Genomic DNA, 23,268 nt, shown 5'->3' with positions numbered 1-23,268 from the left:
GTCCGGGCATCCCGCGTCCAGGATGAAAATTACTCTAAGTGATCAGGTGGGAATGCGTCTATAGAGCCACATATACACCTCCCCATATCCCCCATATACATATACATATACATATACATATAGACAGCATGCACGAGAGCCCAACGAAAGTCGTGTATTTATCGGAGTGACGGAAGGTCGGTAACCTCCAATTGTATTATAGAATAACCATGGTCGCTTTGTCTCACCTTGAAGGAACAATTATTATAGGATAAGACTATCAACGAAATATAATATTAAGAGAACGTGGAATGAGGTCACAATCTTATAAGGCGCCAAATCGTATGCATATGTACATAGGACCAATTTTTAAGACTCGTAGAGTAATCGGAATGAGCTATAATTCACAAATCAAGATAAGATTCATGTCAAGTACCTTTTAAATATTACCATGGATTATATCATAATAAAACTTTTGGAATCATATACGCGTATCTAAGCACGAGAAAATATCCTTTGGAAACTCAAAAATTTTTCCATCCTAGTGGCTCTACGAATAGGACTTCCTTGAAATTGTATAAAATGTCATATACTTGTTTCATAAAAATCATGCCAAAAAGAAAGAGTAGCTCTATATATTTATGTCAAAACATGCCAAGAAAAAGAAGGGTAAACCTTTATTTTGGGAAACTATAGACATTTTGGAAAACATTGACGGGTTATAAAAAAACAAATAGTCATTCCCTTGGGACCATTGACACCTAACTTTTGGAAACAAAGAATATATGGAAGTACTTATGAAACCATAACATCGGAATCATGCCTTGAAAAAGAAGGGTAAGCCTTACATACCTTGTCCGCTTCCTTAGTCAATCCCACTTAACTCTTGACTTTCCCAAAATCTATAACAAGATTAATGAATGCCAACATTAGCTATAGGTATCCAAGAACCTCATTCTAAACTAACATTTTGTCTACCGAAATTTCGACAGCACTTCCCCTGTAAATACACCATCCCCGAGAATCTAACTCGGCCAAATTACCAACAATCATACCAAATTAATATACTACTTTCTCCAAGACCTTCCAATTCCAATAAGAACAATAACAATCTAATCCCTTCTTTCAAATTCAATTACCACAACCCAATAATTTACACACTAACCACATCATACTAACAATATTAGCTTCCATATATGCAAGAACATTATATTAGATTTACAAACTTCTAAAACAAGTCTCCAACTACTACAACTTTATAAGGATCCTTAAGCTTTTCTTAGCAACATAGAATCCATAACAATAACTAAAATACTAAATAGAATCAATTCACCATAACTTGCCAAACCACCCCCATATTCGGCCACAACAACTATATGCATATTTTCATGAATTTTCCATCCATTCCTATACCTTGCAACAACAACCACATACTACATAAAATTAATCTATTCTTTCCACACAACATCACATACACGGCCAACACCCACATACATATTTTCATATACTTCATCCATTTCTTCACTCTACAACATATACCAACCATCCATAATAAATAGAGAAGATTGAAACTTTACCTTTTCCACTTAGTTCTTCAACTTGCTAGAATTGTGCCTTGCAAGAATGAATAGTCTTCTTGTTCCAACAATCTCTCTATGTTGATTAGGGCCTTCAACTTGCTTGGAATATTAGAAGAATTAATTTTGGAACAAGATTTCAAGGGATAAAATCCCTAGCTATTCCAATTTTCCTCTCTTATTTATTTCCCTCTTTTCTCCAAGTTTCTTGAAAATTCTAGAAATTGAAACAAGATGACTACTAAGTCATCTTTGGGATTTTTCTACTTCTTGAAGTTTCTAGCAAACTAGAGATATATCTATAGAGATAGTAAATAGGTAATGGGCCTCTTAATTAATGAACTTGATTTCCAAAATTTGGGCCATTTCTTGTTTTGGGCCTCAATTTTCTTATGTAGCCCAAACTTATGTATCTCACTTTTGTAATTCCCAAACTAATTTCCCAAAAATTCCACATAAATTTTTCCCTCGGCCTTCCTCCGTATTTCCACCTCAATGTTTTCTTGAACATTACACCGGTATTAAATAAAATAACTCATAACCTCTTTCCTTGCAAGTCAATTTTTTTTCCAAATGCGCAAAAGTGCGAGATGTAACACAACACTACTCATGGACAATCTACTTAGTGCATCAACAACCACATTAGCATTTCCCAAATGGTATAACACACTCATGTCATAGTCCTTCAATAATTCAAGTCATCTCCTTTATCGAAGGTTCAAATCTTTTTGCTTAAACACATATTGTAAACTCTTATAGTCGGTGACCACATCCACATGGAAACCATAAAGGTAGTTTTTGCAAATCTTCAAAGCAAACACAACCACCTTGGTTTTCTTAGGATCAACCATAATCCCTTCACTGGACACAATGTGACCAAGAAAGGCCACCTCCCTCAACCAAAACTCACACTTATTTAATTTGGCAAATAATTGATTGTCCCTTAGAGTTTGCAACATAATCCACAAGTAATTAGCATGTTCTTCCTCATTCCGAGAGTAAACTAAAATATCACCAATAAACATAATTACAAATATGTACAAACATTTCTTGAACACCCTATTCATCAAGTCTATAAAAGTCGCGGGGGAATTGATAAAATCAAACGACATAACTAAGAACTCATAATGGTCATACCTTGTTTGATACACTATCTTGAGAATATCACACTCCCTCCCCCTCAATTGGTGATAACTAGAATGAAGATCTATCTTAGAGAAATAACTTGCCCCTTGCAATTGATCAAACAAATCATATATCCTTGGAATTGGATATTTATTCTTGATGGTTACTTTGTTCAATTGTCGGTAGTCAATGCACATACTTATTGAACCATCTTTCTTTATAACAAACAAAATAGGACAAACCCATGGGGATATATTTGGTCTAATAAAATCCTTGTCTAACAAGTCTTTCAATTGATCTTTCAACTTCTTTAATTCCACCGGGGCCATTTGGTAAGGATGAATAAAAATAGCTTGAATACCCAAAAGAAGGTCTATAGAAAAGTCAATATCCCTTTTGGGAGGAATACTGGGTAGATCATTGGGAAAAACATCCAAAAACGCATTAACAATAGGGACTAACTCTAGATAAGGGCTTTAGAATTTTCATCCCTAACCCTCAGGATTTGTATATACATCCCTTGGAAATCATTTTTCGAGCTTTTAGGCATGAATTGAATTGACCTTTGAACACGGAATTACTACTCTTCAATTCTAGGATCAGCTCATTTAGGAATTGAAACTTAACCACTTGGGTCATACAATCGATAGAAGCATAACAGGCATATAACCAATCCATACCAAGAATAACATCAAAATTATTCATCTCATGCTCAACTAAATCACATAGAGAAACTTTATGAAAGAACATAACTGGAAAACTTCTATAAACGCTGTTAGCCATAATCGATTCACCTACGGGAGTATAAATGAAAAAAGGCTTTAACAACATTTCTAGGCTAACATCAAACCTCATGGCCACATAAGGAGAAATAAAAGACAAATTTTCACCCGGATCAAGTAAGACATAAACATCATATATAAATACCTGTAACATATTGATAACAACATGGGGAGTCTCCTCCACCTCTTTCCTACTATGGAGAGAATAAAATCTATTATTGTATTGACCACCCTTTAGTTGCGCTTGGCCACCTTGACCAACTTGTCCTTGAGGATGACCATCTTTGACCCTACATTCCTTATCATGATAACCCAACTTACCACACCGGTAACATACATTCAAATCGGCTAGACATTCACCCTTGTGGTTCTTACCCTTGGAAAATGGGATCACCTCTTTGAGTCTTAGGGTTGGGAACCCTATCCTTGTTAAACCTTAGAATAGTTTCATTAGAGGACCCTTGGCCGAAGTAATTTTGGTAAAATTGAGGACGTTTACTACCTTTGGACTTACCATAAGAGAAATCGCCACCATCGATCCTTGGCATCTTAGACTCTCTATTCTTCATCTTTAGCTTCTCACTCTCTATTTTTTCCGCATAGGTCATGAGTCTAGATATATCCATTTCTCGAATCAATATATCTATTTTGCACTACTTTGAGACCATATCCAACACAACGGATATGAACTTGGTCATATAAGCTCTTGAGTTGGCAACCATGAATGAAGCATATTTTGACAATTGAGTAAACTTGAGGACATACTTCCTCACACTCATACGACCTTGATTAAGGTTGATGAACACTTGAAATTTAGCCTCCATCAATCCAATGGGAAAAGCAATAAAGAAATAATCCCTTAAACTCATCCCAACTCAAAGGACTTGCCTCTCTAGGCCTCTCACTTTTCTACTGATCAAACAAAATTTGAGCAACACCCTTCAACTAATACGTGGCCAACTCCGCCCTTATAAATGGGATAACCCACATGATGTCTATAATCTTGTGGATACTATCAATAAACTCTTATTGATCCTTATTAACTTTAGAACCCCAAAAATCTGAAGGATTCATTATCAAGAAATCACAAACTCTTGTCGTTGCTGTACCCATATTTGGTTAACGCGAGCCACCACCTCATGGTTAACGTGAGACGTAATGGCTTAAGAAAGTACTTGGAATTCCACTTAAAACTTAGCATTAGAAACTTGATCATTCATAAGATCATTTAGATCTTGTGGCTCCTCCTCAACCATATTCCTTCTGGTGGGGTATCTTTGTGTAGGTATATTCTGAATATTGCAAAGAACAAGCGTTAGATGGAAAGAATTAACCACTAACCCACAAGATATAGATCATTAAAAAAGTGCAACTTTTCCTAAGACATTTTGTATTCCCTTATTCATGGATGTGGCGTACTTCACACCAATGAACAAGACTCTATGTAACATGGTATATTAGACTCACTAGGAATCTTCTAATCCATGTAATCTGATATCAAGTTTGTCATGACCAAAATTAGGGACAAGCATCAACATGGTGACAAATTGCCCTTTCTCCAAAATTCTAAAAAATAAGCTAAAAATGCTCCTAGCGTAATAGTGGCATGTCACACCATTGTAGCGCCAGGTCGATTATGCCTAAAACCTGAACATCTGTTAGTGGTGCACCGTGCCAAGGACCAAACTACTGAGGTACATTCTTAGCGCAATAGTGGCGCATCGCGCCCTTATAGCGCCAAGGCCATATTTTCTAGGTTATGGAAATTAGGCTTGAAAACCCTTCACATCTCGTAGTGGAGCACCACGCCAAGAACCAAACTACTGAGGCATGTTCCTGGTGCGATAGTGGCATGTCACGCCACTGGGGCGCCAAGCCCAGTTTTCCAGCAATTGCAACCTAGGCCTGAAATCCCTGCCGTGCTAGTTTGTCTTAGGATCGTCATATCTTTTGACCCCGAACTTTAAAAATTACACTCTTGGTGGCGTTGGAAAGAAGACCTGATGACCTTTAATTTAATAGGTCGTGGGCCACCCAGATTATTGTCGTTCAAAAGATAGGGTCGTTAGAAGTCGACCCTTTATACGAACTCATCCTAAAACTTAGCCACAATGAATCTTTTGGACTTAGCTTGGTCCTAGGGGTCCCTTGTGACCCCACATCACCTCTAACATCCTTCAATTTCTCAAGGACTCATCCTAACTCATGTATACGCTTCTCAATACTCGAGTTCGACCCTACCCGTACACAAAAAGGGTCTGAATCTTAGCAAAAAATTTTGAGGGGTGTTACAATTTCCCTTAGTCATATTTGCTTGTGCGATGTATCCTAATATGGCTTATGGGCGCTTCTGTCAATAAGGATTTGAGAGTTTCAAAGCTTTCTTGGTATTTGACATCCCCCTTGGAGTTGTGATGAGTCTCAAAGATTGATTAAATGGATAGAGGAAATGATTGGTCATGTTTGTATGTTGCTATAATGTGCATTTAAATTTACTCTTGAAAGATATGATTGAGAGATGTTTGATTGTGATAGAGTTGATGAGTTGACAAGGTTCCATATTTTCAACCTCTTTCTCTCTCTAAAAAGCCCTAGAAAATCTCCTCTCTTCTTCTTCTTCTCCACTTCCAATAAGGAATTATTCCAAGAGCTTCAAGACTTCAAGTTCCCATCGAAGACCCAACAACAAGGTTCTTTCAAGAATCTATTCTAAGGTATGTAAGGCTATTCAAAGCATGGGTTGAGTCCACTTATGTGCCCTACTCTTTCTTTGAGGTTAAATATCCATAAGAATGGAGTTTCTTGATAGGTTTATGTTCAAATGAGTCCTGTCATTCATTAATGTGATTCTTATTTTGTTGATGTTGTTGAGAAAAGAATTTTTTAGAAAAAACCTTCATGTGAGTATGAGTTGATGTAGATGAGTTGTTAAACATGCTTTATTGATTTTTTTTAACTATGTGGATTATGATAAAAGATGTTATTTTCTTAAAAGTATTATTTATCTTGAATTGATATGATTTAATTGAGTTGATTGGATGGAGTTTTATGAGCATTGAGTCTTGGGAGGAGTATCGAGCACCAAATTGGGTAAGAGTAAAGTCCAAACTCAAACCCAATAACTACGTCGCCAAACGTAGAAGGGGATTGAACCATTAAAGTCAGATGCTTCCCTAAATTTATTTTCTCCTGACTTTATAGGACTTGGTTAGATTGGATCCATGATTGGTTGATTCATTTATACCCTGGAAAAGTATGAACGGATGCGGAAACAACGTTCACTTGTTGTACTATCACTAGCTCATAAGTGATGGTTGTCGAATAAGAGAAACTCTCACATAAATCTTGATAGTACTATGAGTCAGATTGAATTGAATGGTATGTGATTGGTCCCGTCAAAACTGTATTCTTGCTTAGACTTAGGACATTTGATTGAGTTGTTATTTCTCTTGAGTTGAGTTTTCGAGTAGATTTGATGCTTCCTTGATGTTCATTTCATTCGGCCATTTTACATATTCGTACATTCCACATACTGATGCCATTTGGCCTGCATCATTTCATGATGTAGAGACAGGTACCAGAAATCATCAACCGGCACTCCGTTGAAGATCCACACACACTCTAAGCTAGTTGGTGCGTCCTTCTAGTTTGTAGAGGATGTTGAGCTTTCCTATATAGTTTTGGTGTTATTTCCTTTATTTTGATTATTGGTAGTCATGGGCTTGTCATTGGCACCTCCTAGATTATAGATAGAGGCTTCATAGATCGGAGTGTAAAAATGTTGGATTATTCTTTTGAGTAGTTCTTCTATAACTATTTGTTGAGTTAATGGTTATTTGGCCTTTGGCCCTAATTTATGAATAGTATTTCATTGATTGAGTCTTCCGCTAAGAGAATGTGATTGAATGAATGTGTGACTGCACTAAGTGGTTTGCTTGGAGGCCAGAAATGGCCTTCGAGTGCCGGCCACGCCTAGGGTACCCTCCTGGGGTGTGATAAATATGGTATCAGAGAACAGATTTCAAGAGTCTTAGAGAGTCTATGAAGCTGTGTCTAGTAGAGTCTTGCTTATGGGTGTGTTGTGCACCACACTTATAATCAGGAGGCTATAAGACATTAGGAATTGTTTTACTTCTTTCATATTCTGAATTCGTGCGATGGAGTTAAACTCTATAAAACCTCCCTTCTAATTCGTGCATTTATACATTACAGATAATACCTCCAAAATGTACTGCTAGCTAGAGGAATTCTGATAATATAAAGATACCATAATCAGAGGTACGCCTATCGAGGGATCGGGGCCGACCTATGAGGTATGAAGAGGCACCTCAAGTGCCTACTACTCTGCTTGTACCAACATTGGAAGCAGATTTTCGAAGAGCGATTGCTATGCTTACTCAACTAGTGGCTGCCCGAAATGGTAACCAGAGTTTGCAACCTCTTAGCTCTAGTTCCCAAGAGCCATCTGCTGTCGCCAGAATTTGGGACTTTCTGAGAATGAATCCGCCAGCATTCACGGTTTCTAAGGTGTATGAAGACCCCCAAAACTTTATTGATAAGATGTGGAAAATTCTAAAAGCTATGCATGCCACGGAAATTGAGGGGGTTGAGTGTTACATCTCGCACTTTTGCGCATTTGGAAAAGACAATTTACTTGCAAGGAAAGAGGTTATGAGTTATTTTATTTAATACCGGTGTAATGTTCAAGAAAACATTGAGGTGGAAATACAGAGGAAGGCCGAGGGAAAAATTTATGTGGAATTCTTTTTGGGAAATTAGTTTGGGAATTACAAAAGTGAAATACATAAGTTTGGGCTACAAAGGAATAATGATAAGAAAATTGAGGCCCAAAATAAGAAATGGCCCAAATTTTGGAAATTTAGTTCATTAATTAAGAGGCCCATTACCATTTACTATCTATTTATATATATATTTCTAGTTTGCTAGAAACTTCAAGAAGTAGAAAAGTCTAAAAGATGACTTAGTAGTCATCTTGTTTTCTATTTCTAGAATTCTCAAGAAACTTGGAGAAAAGAGGGGAAAAAAATAAGAGAGGAAAATTGGCATAGCTAGGGATTTTATCCCTTGAAATCTTGTTCCAAAATTAATTCTTCTAATATTCCAAGCAAGTTGAAGGCCCTAATCAACATAGAGAGATTGTTGGAACAAGAAGGCTATTCATTCTTGCAAGGCACAATTCTAGCAAGTTGAAGAACTAAGTGGAAAAGGTAAGGTTTCAATCTTCTCTATTTTTTATGGATGGTTGGTATATGTTGTAGAGTGAAGAAATGGATGAAGTATATGAAAATATGTATGTGGGTGTTGGCCGTGTATGTGATATTGTGTGGAAAGAACAGATTAATTTTATGTAGTGTGTGGTTGTTGTTGCAAGGTATAGGAATGGATGGAAAATTCATGAAAATATGCATATAGTTGTTGTGGCCGAATATGGGGGTGGTTTGGAAAGTTATGGTGAATTGATTCTATTTAGTATTTTAGTTTTTGTTATGGATTCTATGTTGCTAAGAAAAGCTTAAGGATCCTTATAAAGTTATAGTAGTTGGAGACTTGTTTTAGAAGTTTGTAAATTTAATATGATGTTCTTGCATATATGGAAGCTAATATTGTTAGTATGATGTGGTTAGTGTGTAAATTATTGGGTTGTGGTAATTGAATTTGAAAGAAGGGATTAGATTGTTATTGTTCTTATTGGAATTGGAAGGTCTTGGAGAAAGTAGTATATTGATTTGGTATGATTGTTGGTAAATTGGCCGAGTTAGATCCTCGGGGATGGTGTATTTACAAGGGAAGTGCTGTCGAAATTTTGGTAGACAAAATGTTAGTTTAGAATGAGGTTCTTGGATACCTATAGCTAATGTTGGCATTCATTAATCTTGTTATAGATCTTCGGAAAGCCAAGAGTTAAGTGGTATTGACTAAGGAAGCGGACAAGGTATGTAAAGCTAACCGTTCCTTCTTTTGGCATGTCTTTGGCATAAGTATTTAAAGCGAACCGTTCCTTCTTTTGGCATGTCTTTGGCATAAGTATGTAAGGCTTACCCTTTTCGTTCAAGGCATGTTCCCTATGTTATGGTTCCATAAGTGCTTTCATATTTTCTTTGTTTTCAAAAGCTAGGTGTCAATGGTCCCAAGGAAATGACTACTTTTTCCTATAACCGGTCAATGTTTCCAAAATGTCTATAGTTTCCCAAAATAAAGGTTTACAGTATTACAAGCTTTTATGACAATAACGATGGATATGTTTTATAACGATATTGATGATGTCGAGGATGAGAATATGTCTATGATGGCTATGATAAGAACGGCTTCATGTATGTAAGGTTTACCCTTCTTTCTCTTGACATGTTTTGACATAAGTATATAGAGCTACTCTTTCTTTTTGGCATGATTTTTATGAAACAAGTATATGACATTTTATACAATTTCAAGAAAGTCTTATTCGTAGAGCCACTAGGATGGCCAATTTTCTTGAGTTTCCAAAGGATATTTTCTCGTGCTTAGATACGCGTATATGATTTCAAAAGTTTTATTTTGACATAATCCATGGTAATTTTTGAAAGGTACTTGACATGACTCTTATCTTGATTTTTGAATCAAGCTCATTCTGATTATTCTACGAGTCTTGGAAATTGGTCCTATGTGGATATGTATACGATTTGATGCCTTATAAGATTGTGACCTTATTCTACGTTCTCTTAATATTATCTTTCGTTGATAGTCTCATCCTATAATAATTGTTCCTTAAGGTGAGACAAAGCGACCGTGATTAATTCATAATATAATCGGAGGTTACCGACCTTCCGTCACTCCGATAGATACACGACTTTCGTTGAGCTCTCCTGCATGCTGTCTATATGTATATGTATATGTATATGTGGGATATGGGGAGGTGTATATGTGGCGCTATAGACGCATTCCCACCTGATCAGTTGGAGTAATTTTCATCCTGGACGCGGGATGCCCGGACGCGGAACATATGTGGGCACGCCGACGTTGTTCGGTGATATGATTTCTATTTTCTATGAATATGAAAAAGAAATGTTTTTTTATGATAAGACAAGCATGCATGGCATCTGGCCTAAAAGGGCACTCATATGTACAGGTTACTCTCTTAACTCACTATATGTCCATGATTCTACGATATAGTTATTCATACCTTATGTTCTTTATTATGATGATTTTTATGCCTTACGTACTCGGTACATTACTCGTACTGACATCCCTTCTTGTGGACGCTGCATTTCATGCCACGCAGGTAGGCAGGCGGACGAGTTCGGTCCTTAGGAGCTCCACTAGCAGTACACCAAGAGCGCTCCAGTTGTTTTGGAGCTTCATTTTATCGGTACTAGTTCGTGTATATATTTGGGCACGGCAGAAACCGGCCCTCCTTGTGGTCATATGTATCTTGTTTAGAGGCTCGTAGATAGATATGTAAAGCTAGATGTTTTGCAACTTTGCTCGTCGTTGTGTAATATGTTAGCAAAGTCTGTTGACGTATGGTTATAATTATGCTATTAACAATGGTATCTCTCATTCGGCCCACTCAATAGTAAGAATAGGATACATATAGTAGGTGCTCGGAATAACACTTTCGGGTACCCGTCGCGGCCCTGGTTGGGTCGTGACATTGAGTTAGTGTCTTATCATCTCAAAGATGTGGAAAACATATGGTATAGCTAATGGAAACAAGGTAGGGGTGAGAATGCTGAACCTACTAGGTGGGATGAATTTGAGGGAGCCTTTCTTGACCACTTCTTTCCTCGAGAATTAAGGAAAGTGAAAATGGAGAAATTTGTGAATCTAAAACAAGAGGGTATGACAGTTAAAGAGTATGGCCTAAAGTTCATCCAGCTATCCAGGTATGCTCTAGGAATGATCTCAGAGGTGAGGTCAAAGATGAGGAAGTTCGTCTCCAGATTAGGGAGACATGTGAAGAAGGAGTGCAAAGCAGCATTTTTGATCTTGGATATAGATATTTCAAGATTATTGGTGTATGCTCAATAGGTAGAGGATGAGAAGAGAAAAGATAGAGAGGAGAATCTGAGCAAGAAGGTAAAATCAGCGGGCCATGAGAATAACAGAGGCAAAACAAGGGCAACAGGTCTTTCTTCCAGAGGAGGCCTTCCAACTATGCCTCATCTACCGCCAGTGCACCTATGCCGCAGAGCAGGTATGATCGGAAGGGACAGAGTCGGTAGAATCTCAAACCCCAGGGTTCTCAAACCCAGGTTAGCATGGGTCAAGGTTCACAAGGGAAGCCACCATGCGGCAAGTGCAGTAAGCTCCACTTGGGAGAGTGCAGAGCGGGGAGGGCTGGTTGTTATAAGTGTGGCAAAATAGACCATTTTTAGAGAGAGTGTCCAGCATGGGGAGATAGGGCTCAACTCTCTACCAGTGCACCATTAGCTAGAGGTAATCAAAGGGGCACTACTTTAGGTACAAGAGGAGGTACAAACCACCTATATGCCATGGGTAGTCGTTAAGATCAGGAAAACTCTCCAAATATCATGACGGGTATGATACGAGTCTCTTGTCTTGACTGTTATGTTTTGATGGATCCGGGTGCCACCTTATCTTTTGTGACTCCTTATGTGGTTAGTAAATTCAATAAAGTTCCTGAATATCTTTGTGATACTTTTTGTGTAACTACTCCTGTCGGTGATTTTGTTTTAGCTGAGAAAGTTTATAGAGGTTGCACTGTGTCAATCCATCACAGGGATACCTTGGCTGACTTAATTGAGTAGGACATGGTCGATTTTAATGTGATCCTTGGCATGGACTGACTTTATGTCTGTTATGCCTCTATTGATTGTAGGACTCAAATTGTTAAGTTTAAATTTTCGAATGAAGCTGTCATAGAGTGGAAGGGTAGTCCTGTTATGCCTAATGGTAAGTTTATTTCTTACCTTAGAGCTAGGAAGCTAATCTCAAAAGGGTGTATCTATTACATTTTCTGAGTGAAAGATGACAATGTTGAGTCTCCATCCCTCGAGTCAGTCCCAATTGTCAATGAGTTTCCTGACGTCTTTCTTGAAGATCTGCCTAGAGTCCCTCCTAATAAGGAGATCGACTTTGGGATCGATGTTCTTTCTGATACCCAACCTATCTCAATTCCTTCATATAGAATGGCTCTGAATGAGTTGAAAGAGTTAAAGGAGTAGTTGAAGGTCTTGTTAGATAAGGAATTCATTAGGCTGAGTGTCTCACCATGGGGTGCTCCCATCCTATTTGTGCGAAAGAAAGATGGGTCCCTTAGAATGTGCATCAATTACAGGCAGCTAAACAAGGTCGCCATAAAGAATAAATACCCTCTCCCTAAAATAAATGACTTATTTGATCAACTTCAAGGTGCCACTTGTTTCTCAAAGATAGACCTAAGATCCGGCTACCATCAGTTGAAGGTGAGGGAGTGTGATATTCCAAAGACCGCATTTCGGACTCGTTATGGCCACTTTGAATTTTTGGTCATGTCCTTTGGGTTGACTAATTCCCCCGCAGCTTTCATGGATCTCATGAACCGAGTATTTAAACCTTATCTTGATATGTTTGTGATTGTATTCACAGATGATATTTTGGTATACTCCAAGAATAAAGAGGAGCACATCCATCATCTTAGAGTCGTCTTACAAACTTTGAGAGACCAAGTATTGTATGAAAAGTTCCCCAAATATGAATTTTGGCTTGCATCAGTGGCCTTTCTAGCCACATTGTATCTAGAGATGGTATTCAGGTTGACGCTCAGAAGATTGAAGCTGTGAAGAATTAGCCCAAACCCACATCCCTAATAGAGATAAGAAGCTTCTTGGGTTTGGCCGGCTATTATCGAAGGTTTGTAGAGGGAGCAACATGCCACTATCGCGCCAGGAGCTTTTTTAGCCTATTTTTCAGAATTTGGAGAAAGAGCAATTTGGGAATTGTCCCAAATTATATATGTATCACCCTTTAATGATTTTAGACCATATTTTCATCCCCTCTCTCTCTCTCTAAAAATCCCTAGAAAATCTCCTCTCTTCTTTTTCTTCTCCACTTCCAATAACGAATTGTTCCACTTCAAGACTTCAAGTTCCCATCGAAGACCCAATAAAAAGGTTCTTTCAAGAATCTATTCTAAGGTATGTAAGGCTATTCAAAGCATAGGTTGATTCCACCCATGTGCCCTACTCTTTCTTTCAGGTTAAATGTTCATAAGAATGGAGTTTCTTGATAGGTTTATGTTTAAATGAGTCCTGTCATTCATTAATGTGATTCTTGTTTTGTTGATGTTGTTGAGATAAGAAATTTCTAGAAAGAACCTTCATGTGAGTATGAGTTGATGAAGATGAGTTGTTAAACATGCTTTATTGATTTTCTTAATTATGTGGATTATGATAAAGGATGTTATTTTAAAAAAAAATATTGCTTATCTTGAATTGTTGATTTAAAGCCTTGGAGTTGTGATGAGTCTCAAAGATTGATTAAATGGATAGAGGAAAAGATTGGTCGTGTTTTTATGTTGCTATAATGTGCATTTAAATTTACTCTTGAAAGATATGATTGGGAGATGTTTGATTGGGATGGAGTTGATGAGTTGACAAGGTTCTAAATGAAACTTGTCGATATGATTTGATTGATTTGATTGGATAGAGTTTTATGAGCATTGAGTCTTGGGAGGAGTATTGAGCATCGAATTGGGTAAGAATAAAGTCCATACTCGAACCCAATAACTACGTCGCCAAACATAGCACGGGATTGAACCGTTAAAGTCGGATGCTTCCCTAAATTTATTGTCCTGACATTATAGGACTTGGTTGGATTGAATCAATAATTGGTTGATTCGTTTATACCCTAGCAAAGTATGAACAGACGCGGCAACAACGTCAGCTTGTTGTACTGTCACTGGCTCATAAGTAATGGTTGTCGGATAAGAGAAACTCCCATATAAGTCTTGATAGTACTCTGAGTTGGATTGAATTGAATGGTATGTGATTGGTCCCATCGAAACCATATTTTTTCTTAGACTTAGGACACTTGATTGAGTTGTTATTTCTCTTGAGTTGAGTTTCCAAGTGGATTTGATGCTTCCTTGATATTCATTTCATTCGGCCATTTTACATACTCGTATATTCCACGTACTGATGCCATTTGGCCTGCATTATTTCATGATGCAGACACAGGTACCAGAGATCATCAACCGGCGCTCCGTTAAAGATCCACACACACTCTCAGCTAGTTGGTGAGTCCTCCTAGTTTCCGAAGGATGTTGTGCTTTCCTGTATTATTTTGGTGTTATTTCCTTTATTTTGATTGTTAGTAGCAATGGGCTTGTCATTGGCACCTCTTAGATTATAGATAGAGGCTTCATAGACCGGAGTGTAGAAATATTGGATTGTTCTTTTGAGTAGTTCTTCTATAACTGTTTGTTGAGTTGATGGTTATTTGGCCTTTGGCCCTAATTTATGAATAGTATTTTATTGATTGAGTCTTCCGCTGAGAGAATGTGATTGAATGAATGTGTGACTGGACCAGGTGGTTCGCTTGGAGGCCAGAAATGGCCTTCAAGTGTCGGCCACGCCTAGGGTACCCTCCTGGGGTGTGATAGAAATCAACTTAATATATGTCCAAACTGGACTACATCATACACCTTCTAAACATGCCTCTAGCCAACCTTTGATAGGGGCTTTGGAAAATCTCCTATCTCACCCTGACAATAGAAGAAAGTTATGTAACAACAAGAAAAAAGTCATGTCCTTGATAGAAAGAGGACTCACCAACTGCTTGAGAATTTAGGGAAACTCTAGCCACTAGTAGGATGTTTGAGAACGTCGTTCATCCCTAAATTATGAGATAATATAGGCAAAATATGCATTAGTATGTTTGAATGTACTAAGTATGTGATGTATGCATGAACAATTAATAGAAACATAAATAATATGCCATAAGATGCATGGCAAATCATAATGAACATGAATAGAGCTTAAAAGCATTTGCAAACATATGAAACTCATAGTCAATGCATATCCTAAAACTTCATCATGAACTCATAACTTGACAATTAAGTTGTGTGGGATAAGACCTTTAACTGATATCTAAGAACATGCGAGCTATTTCATGGAATCTGATAATCCCCACATCAAGAATGAGGAGGCTACCTTGCCAGGGTATACTCCATCATATTACTCATCTAAAGTCAAATGTGCTATATGTGGATCCACTAGCTCATGGACAACATAGTTTGGAACGTTAGCTTGCTACTATAATTTTTTGGGGTAAGTAACTGCATTATTAGACCGAACCCTACCTAAAAGTCCTCTCAGTGCATAGTGAATATCCCAATGGAAATACATTAAAACATGATCATAAAATAAGATAGTAACTGCCTATCAATCCATCTTTAAAATATATTAGGAATATCTTATTAACTTACTGATTCATAAGAATCCATAACTTCGATGAGAATTGTACTTATCGCCATCTTTAAACATGATTATGTGACAATTGGACTTATCACACCATAATAACTTCTTTGATATTAACTTTTATCATCATCATAACTTTTATCATAAAATCATAATCTCAACTTTAAATCATAAAAACTTTACTTGAAGATCTATTCATGAAAATCATCATTAACTTCATAATCATAACTTAGAAAGATTTTTATGCATGGTCATTCATAATTCAACTTAAAATCAGGTAATTCATATGAAAACATGCTTATAATGGTCATTAATAACATTTAAAAATAGAATTAAATAACCCCAATGCAATTAATCAGAACTAGTGTTCATAGTTCAATTGAAATTGAAAGAAACTTTGAGAAAAATTTGGGACTACATGGCTAAAAGGACCTCATGAATCAACCCCCACATACCTTGAGTGATTTTACCTAGAATTAAAGAAGAAACCTTGAAGAAATCTGAAACACTAGTTTGTAGATTGAAGGAGAAACCTTAAGAGACTTTGTTCTTACCTTAGAGAATTTTAGGAGAATGACTTGAATAGGAAGGAATTTGAAGAATTGAATATATATATTTATAGGCTTTGAACTTGGCCATAAAAATTTCTAGGTTCATTGAACCAAACTTTGAAAAAGACACAATTACCCCTTATTAAAATTTAGATTTTTGACATACGGGACCCTTTTTATGGGTCGTAGAAGTATTGATGAGTCATCAAAATGACTCATCATGCAAGTCTGGGAAAAAGCTTATTTTTTCAAGTCACTAAAGTTTGCAAACGAGTCATGTCTACAACTCATTTTAAGGTCTACGAGTCGTAAGATGGACTCGTCTTGCAAGTTCCAAATACCGCAATTATATAGGTCTCTGAAGTGTTGTTACAAGTTATTCCTATGAATTGTAACATCTTCCACGAACTATCCAGTCAAGTCGTAGACTTACCTTAAGGAATTTCTGAAACTTAGCCTCTAAGGTCTTCCTATGTGTCATGTCCATGGGTCGTCTAAGTGATTACGGGTCGTAAATATAAGTCGTAAGACCTTTCTTTGAGTTTGGTCATGATCAACTGCCAATTTTACTCCACGACTCATTCTTATGAGCCATAGGACTGTCTACGAGTCGTAGAGTGGCTCGTAAGGCTTAAGCCAGTCAACTTTTTGAATATATCTTTTGGTTTCCAACTCTCCCACTTTCGGGGTCTTATAGTCAAGTATCCAGGCATCTCTAGTATAGGTTCTATATAATTATTTTATCCTTTATTGATTATATTATGTAGATTTTAGGGTTTTCATACCCATACCTTCCTACTTAAATTATTGCCTACCTTGTACTTGTTGTGATAGCCTTATTTGGGGTTATGTGTCTATACTTATTTCCCGTAAATGATTTCTTTTAATAGTTGATTAGCTTGGCTTGTTTCTATTATAGTAATAGTGGTTGAGTAAATCCCTTTATCCTTGTGCATAGTTGACTTTGCCTTGATATTGGCCGATCTTTGCTTAATAGATGGATAGACTAGCACTATCAGGTTAGTAATTTACCAGGTTATCCAGTTTTGTCTGGTTTTGATGGTTGCCTTCGTCGCTTGTTGCCCTCTTTATTAGTAGGTGAGACATTGATTGATGAAGGAGCTTTGTGAAAGGAGGTATAGACTTATGTGGTTTCACTGTAGTTTTAGCTAATTGATCCCTTTCTATGCCTTAGACCTATTATTAGTTTCAAAGGTTGCAAAGTTGTGGGTTTTCCTTTAGGTCAATCTAATTTGTCTCCATATGGTGGGCTTGTTGTTTGACTATCGTTATTTTAAAATCTGAGATGTGAGAATGTTCTACATTATGAGCAGGAGTACTTTCAATCAGTGTGATTCTGTGCTATGCCTTGATTTTTCCTATGTCCCACAATGATGGTGTTGATGGTTCACGGGGTTAGGTTTTTGTTATGGGTTTTGTGTTGTGGCACTCATTGACAGCTACTAAACTTTAGCCTTCATTGGAGAATAGAAACCTGCTTAAAAGGTTCATCTAAAAAATGAAGGTTAAACTAATTTGTGGAATCAGGGGCTATATGCTATATTTTGGGATGCGAGGATTGCTTTTGACGTTATGACTTTCTTATGATGTTGTTGAGGGGATTTGGTTATATTTGGATTATCATTGGCAGGTTGATTGTGTTTATTCATTACCTACCGACTTGTCTTCCCTTAGAATAGAGTGATTGGATGAAATTGGCATTGCAGAGGTACTTTGTGAGCACATGGCATCAGTTTCTACCACTTTTGGTTTAGATTTTCACCTTGCATATGTTTTTAAGAAACTCCATTAGTGGAGGGAAGACATTGAAGATGGGTCCAAGTGTAGTTATTCACCCGTGGATCGATCGTTCCTTGGAGTGTCTTGTTTAGTTTTGAGAGGTTGCATTTTAGACAAAGGTTGTGGTTTTAGGAGTCATTGGGACTAGATTTTGGACTTTGCCCTAGGCTGAGTTGCTTATATTGGCTTTTTCCACTCTGAATTTTCAAGTGGAACATGCCATTCGTTTAAGGTTTGTGTAATTATGGTTATGTGGGTAGGGTTTGAATGATGGCGGAGAGATTCAGTATGACTCAGAACAGATGGGATGCTCCTAATACCTCCATGATGCTGGTCTTGGAGTATATGACAGATAATCCAATTTGTGAGTTAGTTTGCACCTTCCCTTATAATGTGTTTGCGTATTTCTATGATATTTGTGTGGTATTGATCTATCTCATATGAATCTAGAGAGTTCGATCGAATTCGATTTAATTAGATTAAAGTTGGCATCAAAGGAAGGATTTGGTGGCTAGTTTTGAGTTTTGGAAACAAATGAGTGAATTCGAGAGTAGTTCTCCAAGCCTTAGGTTTGGGATGGTGTTGTTTGATCTAAGAGGATATTTGGGAGTCTGGTACATCATGTAGACCCAGTACCCCTAATCTTTTCAAGCCTTCAGACTTTTTTTCTCCTTGACTTTTGATGATGAATATCCTTTTAGTAGTGGATGTTGTAATGACCTTTCTCATTATTTCCTCCATTTACCTGTAATTTCAACATTTAGATCTTTTTTATAGCGGCCTAAAGTCATTTATGACTTGCTGGAAATGATAGTTTGGTCACCTAGTTGTCATTTAGTTTTATGCAAGTTTATATGTTTTTGAATTTCTAGAGGTCAAACGATTGACTTCGGTCAAAACTTCAGGAAGAAAACCTCATAATTCAATTTTGAAGGTTTCGTTAGCTTGGGAATGACAAGTTTTTTCTAGTACGACCCTCATTAGGTCTCGAGGCTTTCAAACTCATTTTGAGCAACCTTGTGTCTTATGGACAAAGCAGAGGTAACATCCCTCAAAATGCTCACAAGTGCCTTAAAAATGCCTTGGCAATAAGCTGCTCATATAATGCATTATCCTTAACCTTTTCAAAAAATCTGAGTTTGAAATATCGATCAAGGGGTCAAAACATATGGGAAAATAGTCGGTGGATTTTTAGGACCCGTATATTAAAAGATAGATTTTTGAAGAAATTTCGCAAAACAATAAAGTGCGCGACAAGTCTGCATCACAGACTCGCTTGCCTCCGTATCGTGGACCTGGCAATGTGTTTTTGGCCAAATTTAGTTTTTAGTAAGGGCACTTTAGACTTTTTCCTAAATTGTTAGCTAATGAACCTAGATGTTTTTAGGACCTAATTTAACTCTATAAATTTACCTAAACCTCTAATTCTATTCATTCTTCTACAATTCACCCACTTAAATATTTCTCTTCCTAAAAAAGATTCTCAAGGGCTCCATTAAAGACTTCAAGTAAATTCACTCAATCTCTTCATCGAAACTCTCAAGTTCTTTCAAATTATTTGGTGTTCTCACTTAAGGTATGTGAGTATTGATTCATGGATTTTTTCATCCATGAAGCTCAATCAATTTCTCAAGATTCTCTATCAAATTAAAGTATGGTATTTTATGGATTTTATGATCTCTATTCCAATTGGATGAATTATGATTATGATCATGAGTCTACTTTGATATAAATTGATGGTTATTGCATTGAATTGAAGAGCTTTCCATGAATTCTCCTATTTTGAATTCTAGGGTTCATGATGAAAAATATGAGTATTTTCAATTATACTTTCTAATGATATTATCTATATGAATTATGTATTGGCTGAAAGAAAGTTTATGATTATGCATGTTTTCAAGTCAATTGATCATGCATTCATGTCTTACCCTAATTTCAAGTATAAGATATGATCATGAATTTCCAAGTCTGAATTATGTCTATGTATGTATGATTTGTATTGTGGAAGGAAAATGCTCGCATTGCACTTATGTTATGAAAATGAGCTACTCTATGATTTTCAAACCTTTGATCATGACTATGATATATGTCATTATGATTTCTATGCTAAGTATGTATTCCGTGGGTTTTGACTTAGCACCGAATGTGGACTTGAGGTGGGAACTCGAAATGTGGTGTCCTTATATAAAGTCTCTTATCGCATAACTACGTGTCACCGTAGGTACAAAAGGATTAAAGGCGAATACCCAAATCTCTAAGAGGTGAGTACTCAAAATATCAATGCTTGGAGGTGAGTACTCGAGTCTAAGTACTAGGGATGAGTACCTGGTTAACATAACCGCTTGGTGGATCCACTTGGCATGTAAGAGTATACCTTGGAAAGTAGTCTCCCTTTTTCCTCTAATATAGGGGTAGCAATGGGAATCCATGGTATAACAAGCATGGTCTTTTTATCGGTTATAGTTTCTATCCCAAATATGTATAGTCCTTTTCATGTTCTAAATGACTGATCCTATATTTTACTTTATATGATAGCCTTGGAGTAACTGGTAAAATTATTATCATGTGACCAGGAGGTCATGGGTTCAAGCCTTGAAAACAGCCTCAGGCAGAAATGCAAGGTAAGGCTACGTACAATAGACTCTTGTGGTCAGGATCTTCCTCGAACCCTTCTCATAGCGGGAGATTTAGTGCACCGGGCTGCCCTTTTGATAGTCTTATGGTTTATTATGCATTGATCCTTCTTAAAGACTACTTATGATTTTTACTACTTTTCCTATCATGCTATTTAAAATGGTCCTTTGAACAAACATGATTTTTTATGAATTGCATTGCCTATACTTAGTACATTCCAATGTACTAATGCATACTTTTTGCCTACATTGTCTCATATGTAGGAGTTGAGGTTGAAGATCATATACATCAACGTGGCTAGTTAAGCTTTTCTATCCGATAGTGTTTGTGGTGAGTACTCATTTATCGGGGACTAGTCATCGAGTTGGTTGTTGTTCCAAAGACTTTTTGTTATATTTTATATTGAGGATGAGCTTGGGACATGTCTTAGTCCCCGCCCATACTCATGTGTAGAGGTATCTAATTGGACAAATATTGCAAGTCTATGTTGTCATATGACATTCTTCATTTACTAGCATATGACCTTATATATGCTTATGATATGTACAAGAAGCTTGGTTGGAGCCTCTTTGGGATTTCGATCGCCGTGTTATGACTAGACCCTAGGTCGGGTCTTGACAACGGAGCTTTAGGGGACCCACTTTTTATTGGGACGACCTCCATTGGAAGTTTCTACATCTTCATTGATTCTAGAATACAAAATTTAGTGGGGAACCATAGTTTATTTACATGCATGAATTTTGAACGAATCCCGAGCACCCATCGGATAATTTTGAGACTTATAAATTAGCTAGTGTTGCACTTACTAGTACAACACCATTTTTTCTTTGCTTTTGTGCATCTAGTGCCAAGTTGGTAGATACAAAGGAGTTTGTACATCACCGTCGCGGGCATTGAACCGCATCCGCAAAGGTCAAGGATGTTGACCCTTGGCATTCACGAGATAGGATCCACATTTATGGAGATAAGGGCCCCTGACCCTTTGTGTTTGTGGATGGGCTTCTACATTCATGAAGAAGGACAAGGATTGACCCAATTCGTTGATCCTCATATTCACGTATTGGGATCTGCATTTGCGAAGGTCATTTTTATGGTGTTTTTATTAAGACCAAACTCATTTTTATGTTTAATTCAACATTTTCAACTTTGAGTTCTGTATCTCTAGAGGTTTGATTAAGCTTATTTTTGTTGCATTAGATCGGGATTGCTGGAGCTATTAATTAGGATCATTGGGATTGTATGTGGGGCTCATCTAGTGGGTGAATTCTCATCCTGAACCTCCCTCCTTACTCTTTAATGGTGAATTCTTGATTTTGAGTTGGATGATTTATTTTTGCTTGTTTCTGAGCTCAGATTATGTCCATTGTTTGGGGAACAAGTACCTTGATTTGTTTGGGACCATTTGATGGAGTCAATTTTAGGATTTCTGGTGTGGATCCCATAATGCCGTTTGTGACTTATTTTTGGTCCCTTCTTAAATTATTGTGAAACAGGTATCAAAACATATTTGATGATGTTGTGATTACTTATTATTATAATGGCAGTGACCAGAGGTGTTTCAGAAGGATAATGCCGTTTGTGACTTATTTTTGGTCCCTTCTTAAATTATTGTGAAATAGGTATCAAAACATATTTGATGATGTTGTAATTACTTATTATTATAATGGCAGTGACCAGAGGTGTTTCAGAAGGATAACGCTCCACTTTCACATATTTTGGAGCGTAGGTGATCAACTTTCAGGTAGGCTATAATCAACTTTCATTTACACTGTGCTCTATTAGATAATGCTTAGTGTGTATTGCATGTGAATTAGGATTGTATATTTTGGGATAGAAATCCTTCCTTATTCCTATTTTCTGGATTCTCGTAGAAGCCTCCGGCTAGTCTTGGGTTGCGGAATCCTTAGCTTAGGCTAGTAGTTCTTTGCTCATGACCTAGTTTAGTGTTGTTATCCTCCATAGAGTTGTCACTTGAGTCTTTTGAACTGTTGTGACCTAAGTGCCTTAGAATGCATTCTAATGATCCTCAAGTCAATTTTCTTGCTCCCTGTAGTAATTGTTAAGATTTGGTACCCTTTTTTAGTGCATGGAACCTTAGTTGATTATCATATTCATAGGTTGGAATTAGATGTACTTAGACTTTTCTTAAGTAATACCTTCGGATTAAGCTTGAGATTCTTGGGTTACCCTTTTGGTTGTCAATTCTTTATAAATTCTTCATTTCCTGAGTTATGGTGGTCATATGATGATGTTATAATTGCGTATGTTGATATATTGTTGGGCTCGAGGCTTTGATCGAGGATCTATGGGATTTCATGTTAGTTTCTGATGCTCTAGGAGTAGGGTAGTATTGGTAATTTACATCTGGTTATTTAGCTACCATTGTTTGGGTGCTAGTGATGGC

The 23,268-nt window shown here is 37.0% G+C and overlaps 1 pseudogene; it reads right to left on the bottom strand.

The window, feature by feature from the left end:
- Window positions 1-23,268, bottom strand: part of LOC129892888 (protein STICHEL-like 2) — a 50,927-nt pseudogene that overhangs the window by 21,765 nt on the left and 5,894 nt on the right.

This window comes from Solanum dulcamara, chromosome 6, assembly GCF_947179165.1.
Source record: "Solanum dulcamara chromosome 6, daSolDulc1.2, whole genome shotgun sequence".
Lineage (NCBI taxonomy): Eukaryota > Viridiplantae > Streptophyta > Magnoliopsida > Solanales > Solanaceae > Solanum > Solanum dulcamara.
Note: the sequence above shows the minus strand (reverse complement) of the source record. Positions and strands in the feature narration are given on the sequence as shown.